Source organism: Hordeum vulgare, chromosome 2H (assembly GCF_904849725.1).
Source record: "Hordeum vulgare subsp. vulgare chromosome 2H, MorexV3_pseudomolecules_assembly, whole genome shotgun sequence".
Taxonomy (NCBI): Eukaryota; Viridiplantae; Streptophyta; class Magnoliopsida; order Poales; family Poaceae; genus Hordeum; species Hordeum vulgare.
In genome coordinates, this window is record NC_058519.1 from 420,404,231 (window position 1) to 420,414,222 (window position 9,992).

Consider the following 9,992-nt stretch of genomic DNA (forward strand, 5'->3'; position numbering starts at 1 on the left):
TCCCTCCTCATCATGGCATGTGCTGGGATGATTAAGAAGGCCATGAAGATGATTTCCCCTCTTCGGCAGGGTACTTGAAAGGCTCCGTATGGGTTTATTGTTCAGACAAAGAGTTGCGGCAGCGGAGCGGAAGTTCTTTCTTTATTTCTCAGGTTTATGGTATATATAGGATTTTTCAATGTTGGAATCACGCCAAAAAGAGCCACATGGGCCCCACAAGCCATCAGGGCGTGGCCTAGGGGCGCACTATTGGATTGTGTCCCACAGGTGGCTCCCTTCCGGTGGTTCTTCACTCCAATATTGCTTTTTTCCTTGAGAAAAAATAATAAAAAAGTTTCGGGTGATTCCGAGAACTTTCATTTTGTGTACAAAAACAACACCATGGTAATTGTGCTGAAAACAATGTTAGTTTGGGTTGGTACTAAATACATCATAAAAATTGCATCAAAGCCATGTACAAACATTGTAAACATAGGTGAATATGACATGAATACTTCATAAATTATCGAGATATATTACTAGTCGTCACGGGCATAGTCGTGCACGGCAGTAGCATGAGTCTCGGGGTCTACCGGAAATAAGAGGGGCGAAGAAACAATAAATATAAAGCATAATGATGGATCATGATGCATGACATGACAACATTGACTGCCAGGGGTGACGTAACATAGTGTACATGTTTTCGATAGAGTGAGAAAATATGTGTGGATATTTCCCAGGTCTTAGGCAATTACAATACAAATGAATTAGAGGGAAAAGTTCCATGTTCATATGATAAAGGCATGTAATAGATGAGCGAATTGCATATTTGGATTCGTTAGATTTTTATAATCAACTTTCACATATAAATTATTTTCATATCATTTACAATTTATTTTCTATTGATTTTCAAATTTTAAAAGATTTTCTCAATTTCTTCGAATATTATTAATTCAAAAATTAGAAGGAAAAGGCTATTGGTACCCAAAAGTGTACCCAACTTCATGCACAAAGAGGTCGACACGTGGGGGCCCAGTTGATTAGGTCAACTACCTAGTGAGCACAGGCTGACTCGTGGACTAGGGCTGAGTCACCAGCCGAGTCAAGAGTCACAATTTATTGTTGACTCGTCAAACCTGACCAACAAGGCCCACTTGTTAGCGTGTCAGTTTTAATAACATGTTTTATTTAATTAAATTAAACTAATTAGCTAGTAGGCCCATCGTGTGAGTGAGTGTAGCAAAACTATTTAGTTAATTATTTTCATCGTGAGTTAATTAAGCGATGGGGCGTGGTTGTCAGTGGCTATTAGGGGGGATTAGTGACAAAGGCCATTTAGTCCAATGGTTAGCGACGATGGCCTCTGGCCACGACGTATCCTGGCGAGGCCAGCGCGCGGGAGGGGGGTGGAGGGGGATCAAGGCGCGACCCTAGTAGAGGCGGCCCTGATGGTACGGTGTGGGGCTATGATGATGGGTCCGGCAGCAGCAGCGCATAGCAGCAGCCAGCAGGCACAGCAAGCAGCATCAACAACATAACAACAACAACTAAGCAATGACAACAATTAAGCAGCGACAATAATGGGGCCAAGCGATGGTGGCATGGCCGGCAGCAGCAACTAGCCGGGAGCGTGGCTACTGATGTGGAGAGAGCAGACGTGGGTGCATGTGGGAGGGCACGCAGATGGCCGCGACCAGGGTGGCCAGGGGCACGCGGGAACATGGGCACGTACGTGGGGACAGAGCTGAGCGCGAGCTCGGGCGGCGGCGACTCGTGGCCTCGGGGATGACTGGGGAAACATGGACATGGAGAGAGGGAGGGTGTGCGGTGAGGAGGTACGATGACGGGGAAGTGGCGGTGGCTAACGAGCAGGACAAGGCCGACGTCGAGGGTCATGCCCCCCGGCGCGGTGATGACTAGCGGATAGGGGAGAGGAGAGGGTTAGGGTTCTGTAGGGGGGAGGTCACCGAGGCCTTTATATGCCGAGGGGGTCATCGGATGCCCGCCACAAACGGCATGGCGCGGCCATGGCCGGCCGATGTCCGCCACACCCTCCCTCTCCTCCTATAGCGAGGAGGGGGTGAGTGGGGGGATGGGCTTGGCCTCCCCCTCTTTATTTTCCTTACTTTATATTTTTTTGTTTCCTTAATTATTTTTCATTCTATTTTATTTCATAACCAATTTAACTTTGTAAAAATGTGGAATTCGGTCCAATAATTCTATTGCATTATTCAACAGTAGCAAAAAAAGTTTGAGAGGCATTTGAATTATTTTGGAATTTTCATAATTAAAAAAGGCATTTAAATAATATTTTGGCCTCTCTTTTAATTGTTTTAAGGCATTTAATTACCTTGCAAAAATTTGTTTTTCAACATGAAAAATATCGAGGGAATATTTGCAATATTTTGTACATTCTAGTTTGCATGTTTAGTGAATTTCTTTATTTCACTTATTACTTGAATTTTGAATTTAAAAAGGAATTTGAAATGAGATATGATTTCAAGATTAATCAAGCACTCTTTTGCAAAATGATTAGCTTAATCATAGAGGGGTTACTGTTGTTGGAAATATGCCCTAGAGGCAATAATAAATTGGTTATTATTATATTTACTTGTTCATGATAATTGTCTATTATTCATGCTATAATTGTATTAACCGGAAACCGTATTACATGTGTGAATACATATACCACAACATGTCCCTAGTGAGCCTCTAGTCGGCTAGCTCATTGTTCAATAGATGTTTATGGTTTCTTGATCATGGACATTGGATGTCATTGATAACGGGATCACATCATTAGGAGAATGATGTGATGGACAAGACCCAATCCTAAGCATAGCACAAGATCGTGTAGTTCGTCTGCTAAAGCTTATCTAATGTCAAGTATAATTTCCTTCGACCATGAGATTGTGAAACTCCAGGATATCGTAGGAGTGCATTGGGTGTATGAAACATCACAACATAACTGGGTGATTATAAAGGTGCACTACAAGTATCTCCAAAAGTGTGTGTTGGGTAGGTACGAATCGAGACTGGGATTTGTCACTCCGGGTGATGGAGAGGTATCTCTGGGCCCACTCAGTAATGCATCATCATAATGAGCTCAATGTGACTAAGGAGTTAGCCAAGGGATGATGTGTTATGGAACGAGTAAAGAGACTTGCCGGTAACGAGATTGACCTAGCTCTAGGGATACCGACGACCGAATCTCGGCCAAGTGTCATACCGGTAAACAAAGGGAATTGCATACGAGATTGTGTGAATCCTCAATATCGTGGTTCATCCGATGAGATCATCATGGAACATGTGGGAGCCAACATGGATATCCAGACCCCCGTTGTTGGTTATTGGTCGGAGAGATGTCTCGGTCATGTCTGCATGTTTCCCGACCCCGTAGGGTCTACACACTTAAGGTTCGATGACGCTAGAGTTGTTATGTGAATCGTATATGTGGTTACGAAGGTTGTTTAGAGTCCCGGATGAGATCCCGGACATCATGACGAGTTTTGGAATGGTTTGGAGGTAAAGATTTATATATGGGAAGTCATATTTTGGCCACCGGAAAATGTTCAGGATTTTTAGGTATTGTATCGGGAAGGTTCTAGAAGGTTCCGGAATGGGGCCCACATGCATGGGGGTACCCACATGAACGTGAGTAGTGGGGTAATGCCCCACACCCCTGGTCAAGGAACACCAAGATCCCCGCTTAGAAGGAATAAGATTATATCCCAAGGGATAAGATCAAGATCCCTAAAAAGGGGGATAATAATCGGTGGGGAAGGGAAAGGATGGGATTTCTTTCCTCCCACCTTTGCCAACGCCCCAATGGACTTGGGGGGCAAGAAACCAACCCCCTACACCCCTGTATATAGTGGGGAGGCGCATGGGAGCTTTACCCTAGCCTCTGGCGCATCCCTCCCCCCTCCTACACCTCTTTCTCCTCCTCCGCGGTGCTTGGTGAAGCCCTACCGGAGAACCACATAGCTCCACCGCCACCATGCCGTCGTGCTACCGGAGTTCTCCCTTAACTTCTCCTCCCTCCTTGCTAGATCAAGAAGTAGGAGACGTCCCCGGGCTGTAGGTGTGTTGAACGCGGAGACACCGTACGTTCGGTGTTCGGATCGGATTTTCCTCGATTTGAATCCCCGCGAGTACGACTCCCTCGACCGCGTTCATAGTAACGCTTACGCTATGCGATATTCAACGGTATGAATATGCTATACCTTAGTCGTTGCTGGTCTCTCCTAGATGATCTTGGTATGACGTAGGAATTTTTTCTGAATTACTACTACGTTCCCCAACAGTGGCATCCGTGCCAGGTCTATGCATAGATTCTATCCACGAGTAGAACACAAAAATTACGAGCAATGCTTTTGTCAGTTGCTTGCCGTTACTAGTCATATCTTGATTCGGCGGCATTGTGGTATGAAGAGGCCCGGACCGACTTTACACATACTCATACGTGAGACTGGTTCCACCGCTCGACATGCACTTGTTGCATAAGGTGGCTAGCGGGTGTTTGTCTCTCCCACTTTAGTCTGATCGGATTTGATGAAGAGGGTCCTTATGAAGGGTGAATAGTAGAAGTAATAGTCGGCGAGACGACTTCATGGAGACACAATGATGGAGATCATGATGATGAAGATCATGGTGTCATGCCGGTGACAATGATGATCATGCCGTGCCCCGAAGATGGAGATCAAAGGATTAAGATGATATTGGCCATATCATCTCACCATATGATTTGCATGCGATGTTTATCATGTTTATATATCTTATTTGCTTAGAACGACGGTAGTAAATAAGATGATCCCTGACTAAAATTTCAAGAAAAGTGTTCCCCCTAAGTGTGCACCGTTGCGAAGGATCGTTATTTCGAAGCACCACGGGATGATCGAGTGTGATAGATTCTAACATTCGCATACAATGGGTGTAAGCCAGATTTATACACGCAAAACACTTAGGTTGACTTGATGAGCCTAGGATGTACATACATGGCCTCGGAACACGGGAGACCAAAAGATCGAACATGAGTCATATGGTGGATACGATCAACATGGAGATATTCACCATTGATGACTAGTCCGTCTCACGTGATGATCGTACACGACCTAGTCGACGTGGGTCATGTATCACTTGGATACCTAGAGGGATGTCTATCTAAGTGGGAGTTCATTAAATAATCTGATTAGATGAACTTAATTATCATGAACATAGTTAAAAGGTCTTTGCAAATTATGTTATAACTTGCACTGTAGCTCTACTATTTTAGATATGTTCCTAGAGAAAATTTAGTTGAAAGTCGATAGTAGCAATAATGCGGACTGGGTCCGTTAACTGAGGATTGTCCTCATTGCTGCGCAGAAGGCTTATGTCCTTAATGCACCGCTCGGTGTACTGAACCACAAGCGTCGTCTGTAGATGTCGCGTACATCTGACATACATGTTTTTGATGACTGCATGATAGTTCAGTCCATAATGCTTAAACGGCTTAGAATTGAGGCACTAAAGACGTTCCGAACGTCGCGGGACATATGAGATGTTCCAAGATATGAAATTGGGATTTCATGCTCGTGCCCTTGTTGGGAGGTATGAGGCCTCCGACAAGACTCTTTGTCTACGAAGTAAGGGAGAAAGGCTCAATCGTTGAGCATGTGCTCATATTGTCTCAGTGCTACAATCACTTGAATCGAGTGGGAGTCAATCTTCCAGATGAGATAGTGATGGCTCTCCAAAGTCACTACCACCAAGCCGCTAGAGCTTCGTGATGAACTATAACTTATCAGGGATAGATATGATGATCCTTGAGATATTCACGATGTTTGACACCGCGAAAGTAGAAATCGAAAGGGAGCATCAATTGTTGATGGTTAGTAAAACCACTAGTTTCAAGAAGGGCAAGGTCAAGAAGGGATACTTCATGCAATGGCAACCCTGTTGCAGGTCTAGTGAAGAGACCCAAGGTTGAACCCAAACCAGAGACTAAGTGCTTATGTAATGAGGGGAACAGTCACTGAAGAGGAACTACCCTAGATACTTGGTAGATGAGAAGGCCGGAAAGTCGACAAAAGTATATTGGATATACATGATATTGATGTGTACTTTACTAGTACTCCTAGTAGCACCAGGGTATTATATACTGGTTTAGTTCCTAAGTGTTAGTAACTCGAAATAAAAGCTACGGAATAAATGGAGACTAGCTAAAGGCGAGGTGACGATAAGTGTTGGAAGTGTTTCCAAGGTTGATGTGATCAAACATCACACGCTCCCTCTACCATTGGGATTAGTGTTAAACCTAAATAATTGTTATTTGGTGTTTGCGTTTAGCATGAAATTGATTGGATTATGTTTATTTCAATATAGTTATTTAATTTAAAGAGAATAATGGTTGTTTTGTTTACTTGAATAATACCTTCAATGGTCTTGCACCTAAAATGAATGGTTTATTGAATCTCGGTCGTAGTGATACACATGTTCATAATATTGATGCCAAAAGTTATAAAGTAGTAATGATAGTACCACTTACTTGTGGCACTTCCACTTGAGTCATATTGGTATAAGACGCATGAAGAAGCTCCATGTTGATGGATCTTTGGACTCACTCACTTTGGAAGGTTTGGGACATGCGAACCATGTCTATTGGTATAAATGCATGAAAAAACTCCATGCAGATGGATCGTTTGGACTCACTTGATTATGAATCACTTGAGACATGCAAATCGTACCACATGGGAAAAATGACTGAAGACCTCATTTTCCAATGAGATGGATCAAGAAAGTAACTTGTTGGAAGTAATAAGGTTTGATGTGTGCAGTCCAATGAGTACTAAGGCACGCAGTGGATATCATTATGTTCTCACTTCACAGATGATTTGAGTAGATACTAGTATATTTACTTGATGACACACAAGTCTGAATTATTGAAAGGTTCAAGTAATTTCAGAGTGAAGTTGAAGATCATCGTGACAAGAGGATAATATGTCTACTATTTGATCGTGGAGGTAAACATATATATACCCGAGTTGCGAGTTTGGTGAACATTTAAGACAATGTGAAAATTGTTTCACGTGAAAATTGTTTCACAACTCATGCCACGTGGAACACCATAGTCTGATGGTGTGTCTGTATGTCATAGTCGTGCCCTATTAGATATGGTGCATACTATGATGTCTCTTATCAAATTACCACTATTGTTTGTGGTTTAGGCATTAGAGACAACCGCATTCACTTTAAATAGGGCACCACATAACTCCGTTGAGATGACACCGTATGAACTATGGTTTAGAGAAACCTAAGCTGTTGTTTCTTAAATTAAAAGTTTGGGGATGCGATGCGTATGTGAAAGAGTTTCAGCCTGATAAGATCGAACCGAAAGCGGATAAATGCGTCTTCATAGGACACCCAAAATAGTTGGATATACCTCGTATCTCAAATTCGGAAGCAAAGTGTTTGTTTCTAGAAACGGGTCCTTTCTCGAGGAAAAGTTTCTCTCGAAAGAATTGAGTGGGAGGATGGTGGAAACTTGATGAGATTATTGAACCATCACTTCAACCAAGTGTGTGTAGCAGGGCGCAAAAAGTTGTTCCCGTGGCGCCTACACCAATTGAAGTGGAAGCCGATGATAGTGATCATGAAGCTTCAGATCAAGTTACTACCAAACCTCATAGGTCGACAAGGACGCGTACTACTCCAGAGTGGTACGGTAGTCCTATCTTAGATGTCATGTTGATAGACAACAATGAACCTACGAGCTATGGAGAGGCGATGGTGGGCCCGGAGTCCGACAAATGGCTAGAGGCCATGAAATCCGAGAGAGGATCCATGTGTGAAAACAAAGTATAGACTTTGGACGAACTACTTGATGGTCATAAGACTATTAAACACAGATGGATCTTTAAAAGGAAGACAAACGATAATGGTGAAAAGTCACCATTAAGAAAGCTCGACTTGTCGCAAAGATGTTTCCGACAAGTTCAGAAAGTTGACTACGATGAGACTTTCTCGTTCATAGCGATGCTGAAAGTCTGTTGGAATTATGTTAGCAGTTGTTGCATCATTTATGAAATCTTGCAGATGGGATGTCAAATATTGTTTCCTCGACGGTTTTCTTGAGGAAAAGTTGTATCTGATACAACCACAAGGTTTTGTTGATCCTAAAGGATGCTAACAAGTATGCAAAAGCTCCAGCGATCCTTATAAGGACTGGAGCAAGCATCTCGGAGTTAGAATATATGCTTTGATGAGATGATCAAAGATTTTGGTTTTATACAAAGTTTATGAGAAGCTTGTATTTCCAAAGAAGTGAGTGGGAGCACTATAGAATTTCTGATGAGTATATGTGGTTGACATATTGTTGATCGAAAATCATAAAGGGTTGTTTGAAAGGAGTTTTTCAAAGTAAAACCTAGATTAAGCTACTTGAACATTCAACATCAAAGATCTATGGAGATAGATCAAAGTGCTTAATGGAACTTTCAGCGAAATACATACCGTGGCAAGATTTTGAAGGAGTTCAAAATAGATCGGCAAAGAAAGAGTTCTTGGCTGTGCTATAAGGTGTGAATATTGAGTAAGACTCAAAACCTGACCACGACAGAAGAGAGAGAAAGGACGAAGGTCGTCCCCTATGCATTAGCCGTAGGCTCTATAGTATGTTATGTTGTGTACCGCACCTGAATTGTGCCTTGCCATGATTCAGTCAAGGGGTACAAGAGTGATCCAGGAATGGATCACTGGACATCGGTCAAAGTTATCCTTAGTAACTAGTGGACTAAGGAATTTTTTCTCGATTATGGAGGTGGTAAAAGAGTTCGTCGTAAAGGATTACGACGAAGCAAGCTTTGTCACTAATCCGGATGGCTCTAAGTAGTAAACCGGATTCGTATAGTGGAGCAGCCATTTAGAATGGTTCCAAATGGCGTGTGGTAGCTGCATCTATAGGATGACATAGAGATTTGTAAAGCACACACAGATCTGAAAGGTTCAGACCCGTTGACTAAGACCTCTCTCACAAGCAAGACATGATCAAGCCCCAAAATTGTATGGGTGTTAGATTCATTACAATCACATAGTGATGTGAACTAGATTATTGACTCTAGTGAAAGTGGGAGGCTGTTGGAAATATGCCCTGGAGGCAATAATAAACTGGTTATTATTATATTTCCTTGTTCATGATAATTGTCTATTATTCATGCTATAATTGTATTAACCGGAAACCGGAATACATGTGTCAATACATAGACTACAACATGTCCCTAGTGAGCCTCTAGTTGGCTAGCTCGTTGATCAATAGATGGTCATGGTTTCCTAATCATGGATATTGTATGTCATCGATAACGGGATCACATCATTAGGAGAATGATGTGATGGACAAGACCCAATCCTAAGCATAGCAAAAGATCGTGTAGTTCATATGCTAAAGCTTATCTAATGTCAAGTATCATTTCCTTAGACCATGAGATTGTGCTTTGGGTGTATCGAATGTCACAATGTAACTAGGTGATTATAAAGGTGTACTACAGGTATCTTTGAAAGTGTGTGTTGGCTTGGTACGAACCAAGACTGGGATTTGTCACTCCGTGTGACGGAGATGTATCTCTGGGCCCACTCGGTAATGCATCATCATAGTGAGCTGAATGTGACTAAGGAGTTAGCCATGGGATGATGTGCTACGGGTCGAGTAAAGAGACTTGCCGATAAAGAGATTGAACAACGTATAGGGATACCGACGATCGAATAGGGCAAGTGTCATACCGGTAGACAAAGAGAATTGCATACGGGATTGAATGAATCCTCGACATCATGGTTCATCCCATGAGATCATCATGGAACATGTGGGAGCCAACATGGATATCCAGATCCCACTGTTGGTTATTGGCCGAAGAGATGTCTCGGTCATGTCTGCATGTTTCCCGAACCCGTAGGGTCTACACACATAAGGTTTAGAGTTGTTATGGGAATCGAATATGTGGTTACCAAGGTTGTTCGGAGTCATGGATGAGATCTCCGACGTC